At 41.8% G+C, this 4,634-nt stretch overlaps 1 pseudogene; it reads left to right on the top strand.

The window, feature by feature from the left end:
- Positions 1-1,835: 1,835 nt before the first annotated feature.
- Positions 1,836-2,818, top strand: LOC150021147 (glyceraldehyde-3-phosphate dehydrogenase pseudogene; annotated as a pseudogene).
- The last annotated feature ends 1,816 nt before the right edge of the window (positions 2,819-4,634 follow it).

The following is a 4,634-nucleotide window of genomic DNA, read 5'->3' as shown; positions in this document are numbered from 1 at the left end:
GAATTCATGCTTAAAGTACAAAAGAGCAGAAAGCAACCTTATTAAGGCAGCATTTGACACAGCTTATAGAAACTAAAGTCTTTACCCAATTGAGAGAAAGGCTCCCCCTGGTCCACATGCCCACAGGGAATAACCCCTGAAGAGGAAGAGGCTATTTAATACAAGACTTTATGAATACAGATATTGATTGACAGTGACTGAATGTGTTTACTGAAATGAGAATAATAGAATCTGCTTGAAGTAAGCACACACAACTAACACGGGATACAATTTTGCTATTAACTGTTAGTTTCTCTTCTCTAATCTGTAAATCCCAGAACCTCATGAAAAAAAATATATATATATTTGCTTCTCTCAGAGGTGGATAAGAAATGGCAACCCTGGAGTTTGTAGCTGAGAAGGATTGTTGAGGCATGCTGGAGTCCAGCAGGAAGCAAAGGCCTTGTTCTCTCTCAGTGTTTGTTCTGGTGCAGGAGAATGCTACTGGCACACTCTAAATGTGCTTACTGACCCTGTCTTGTCATGTGTGGATAACTAACACCTGTGTTCCTGACTTTGTTCTTGTGGACACCCCTACACTAACCATTTTATCTGGTTTCAGGGGATCAGCAGAGTCATTAGATTCTCATAAGAGCATGAACCCTACTGTGAACTGCTCACAATAAATGTAATGCACCGGAATCATCCCAAAACCATAACCTGCCCCAATAGTCCACAGAAAAATGTCTTCCATGAAACTGGTCGCTGGAGCCAAAAAGGTTGGGAACTGCTGCTATGCACCATCTGAGTAGGAGCAGGCATTTCTTTGTGTATTATTTTTTATGCTAATTGCAATCATTCTTAGTTTCTTCTTCTTACTGCTAGGATTTTAGACTTTAAGTACAGTTGTTAATGCTGGGTTTTTATTTTAGATGGGGTGAGTATGGATTACAGTGGGGGTTAAGCTCTAACAATTTCTGATCTTAATTTTAAAGACCTAAAGTGTTTCTCTTTCTTTTTCTAATATATTCTGGAAAATGCCGGTCATCGGTAACATATTTTCTGTTTTCCAGAAATATGCTTTTTGTTTTTAATTTTTGCAAAGTGCTATCTCTTTCTCTCTATTCAGAGCTGACCTGCTGTAGTGGGAAGGGGATTCTACTCTTCTCTGGGTCTGAGTGAGAAAAGACAACCTCCAATTCAAGACTAAGTGACAAACATGCCTCCAGCATAAGTCATGGGCCCTGGGCAGCTTTCTGTCAGAAGCAAAGAAGACCTTTACTTTTTAAGCTTTCATACCCACTTTTACTTAGGCTACACTAAAATAATTGTGGAAATCATGACCTAAATTCCTCCAACATGTTTATTCAGCTATTTCATACGTAATAGTTTTATACAACATAATTTCCTGTCAATATTAGCATGTTTCTCAGCATCACACATAAAATCTATGAGACGGAAAAGCTGCTTAAAAATACACCAAAATGGTTGAAATTCAGAAAATGTTTGTAAATTAAGTACAGAGACCTAAAATGGGACACCAGGGCATACTATTTGGTATTTAAGTATTCTGTATACTGTTTCCAATAAAATTTTTTATCTAATGTTCTTAGACTCATGTAAACATACTGTCCAAGTACAGAATTACAAGTCTTCCACATTCTGCATAAAATCAGAAGAGTTTCAAATAAATTTATGATGCGGAATAAAGTCTATCTTGGTAAATTAAGATGTTACAATTACACAGATATTTTATATGTGAATTTATATTAAAAAGACAAAAATGTGTCATTCTGCTCCTGTTTGACAGACAGCTGTGTCTTCCTGCTCAGTGTCAGCTGAAATCCTGAGACATGATGGTGAGGGTCAGAGTGAAAGGATTTGGCCTTATTGGGTGCCTGGTCACCAGGGCTACTTTTAACTCTGCAAAAGTGTATATTATTGCCATCAATGACCCCTTCATTGAGCTTAAGTACACGGTCTGTATGTTCCTGTATGGTTCTACTCATGACAAATTCAAAGGCATTGACAAGGCTGAGAACAGGAAGCTTGTCCTCAATGGAAAGTTCATCTCCATCTTCCAAGAACAAGATGCCACCAACATCAAATGGAGTGATGCTGGTGTTGAATATGTTGTGGAGTCCACTGGTGTCTTCACTACCATGGAGAAGGCTGGGGCTCACTTGAAGGCTGGAGCCAAGAAGGTCATCATCTCTGCCCCTTCTGCTGATGCCCCCATGTTTGTAATAGGTGTGAACCATGACAAGTATGACAATTCCCTCAACCTGTTGGCAATGCCTCCTGCACTACCAATTGCTTGGCCCCTGGGAAAGTTAATCCATGACAACCTTGCATTATAGCGGGGCTCAGGACCACAGTCACTGCCATTACTGCTACCCAAAAGACCATGGATAACCCCTCTGGGAAGCTGTGATGTAATGGCCAAGGAGCTGCTCAGAACATCATGCCTGTTTCTACTGGCTGTGAGCCAGGTCATCCCTGACCTGAATGGGAAGCTCACTGGCATGGCATTCCATGTCCCTACCCCAATGTATCAGTTATGGATCTGACCTGCTGCCTGAAGATAGCTGCCAAGTATAACCTAAAGAAGTTAGTGAAGCAGGCATCATAGGGCCCCCTCAAGGACATCCTGCTCTATATTGAAGACCAGGTTGTCTCCTGTGACTTTAACAATGACACCCACTCCTCCATTTTTGATGCTGGGGCTGGTATTGCCCTCAATGACTACTTTATCAAGTTCATTTCCCAGTATGACAATGAATTTGGCTGTAGGAACAGGGTGGTGGACCTTATGGTCCACATGGCCTCAATAGAGTAAGAGCCTCCTGGATCTCTAGTCCCAACTACAGAAAGAGATGCCCTGAGCTGCTGGGGAGTCTTTGCCCCAACTCAATCCCCCAACACACTGAGAATCTCTTGACCTCAACAGTTCCCAGTCCAGAACTCCTGAAGAAGGGGAGGGGCTTAGGGAACCCTACCTTGTCAGGTACTATCAATAAAGTTCACTGTACACAGCAAAATAAACAAATAAATAAATAAATAAATAAATAAATAAATGAAATAGACAAAAATGTAACAATATTTTTCAAGAAAAAATAATACTTATATTTAAACAATATTAGGAACAAGATGAAGACCTGTAACTATAGATTAAGTGGAGTTTTTTTTTAATGTGTTTTATTGATTATAATATTACATTTGTCCCAATTTCCCTTCCCTCTGCTCCCCTCCACCTTGTGGTCCCCCTCCCTCCAGTTGTCCCCCCCTTTTAGACCATGTCCATTAGTTGTGCATATAGTTCTTCTCGACCTCTCTCTGTCTATTCCATTCCCTCCTACCATGATCCTTAATTCCTATATCATCTCCCTCCCTCTCCCCGTTCCCCCTCCCTGTTGACCTCCCCCCAATATGTTCCCCGTACCTATAGTTCTTTTTCCACTCTCGTTGCCTGTTTAGTTTGCCTTTGTTTCAATTCCCTAGCTTCTGTTGTTTCTTGTGATGCAGTTTTCATTTTAGATTTCATTGTCTTGATCCTCCTTTTTCTAAACCAGTCCCTTTAAGATCTCATATAACAGTGGTTTGGATCTAATGAACTCTTTCAGTTTTATTTTGTCCTGGAAACACTTTCTCTGCCCTTCTATTCTGAATGACAATTTCGCTGGATAGAGTATTCGTGGTTGTAGGTTTTGGATTTTCATTACTTTGAATATTTCTTGCCAGTCCCTTCTTGCCTGCAGGGTCTCCCTTGAGAAGTCAGCTGATAGTCTAATTGGGACCCCTTTGTACATGATTCTTTTCTTCTCTCTTGCTGCTTTTAAGATTCTCTCTTTATCTTTAATTTTTGACATTTTGATTATAATGTGTCTTGGAGTGGTTCTCCCTGGGTCCAGTTTTTTTGGAATTCTCTGTGCTTCCTGGACCTGTAAGTCTATTTCCTTCCCCAAGTCTGGGACGTTCTCCTTTATTATATTTTCACTCAATTTTTCAAGTTCTAGTTCATCTTCTTCGTTCTCTGGCAAGCCAATGATTCTTATGTTGGGCCTTTTATAGCTGTCCCAGAGGTTTCTGATCCTCTCATCGTTGCTTCCCATTCCTTCTCTGTATTCTGGTTTGTTGAAATGAACTCTGGATTTTTTTTCCTCACAATCTGTCTCGTATGTGGTTTGTTCCTTTCGTTATGAGTGTTTTTTGCTTCTTTCTCATCTTTTTCCAGATTTTTTGTGACTTCTGTAAGCCACCTGATAACAATGGCCCTGAACTGAGCCTCTGACAGGTTTCTTATCTGTTCATCTGTCAGGTTCTCCATCTGTTGCCTGGTGAGCTGTGCCACCAGGATTTCTATAGTTGTCTGCCTCATTTTGACAGATGCGTTTTGTTTTCTTGGGCCGGCTATAGGGGGCGGTGCCTGTGTACTCGTCACGACCCAGCGACCGGTGCCGATCCCCAACCTTTCTCGCTGCGCCGTGGAGCTTTGTCGTCACAACCCAGCAACTGGCGCCTGTCCGCAACCTATTTCGCAGCGCTGTGGCGCTTTCTGTGGGGGCGGGGGTCCAAGATGGATTCACACAGTTATTCCGCTAGGAGACCGGGATCCGTCCTCCCGCCCCCCTGGGCCTCACTGTTCAAGGCGATGT

This window comes from Furipterus horrens, unplaced genomic scaffold (assembly GCF_987537825.1).
Source record: "Furipterus horrens unplaced genomic scaffold, mFurHor1.1.pri manual_scaffold_1, whole genome shotgun sequence".
NCBI lineage: Eukaryota > Metazoa > Chordata > Mammalia > Chiroptera > Furipteridae > Furipterus > Furipterus horrens.
Note: the sequence above shows the minus strand (reverse complement) of the source record. Positions and strands in the feature narration are given on the sequence as shown.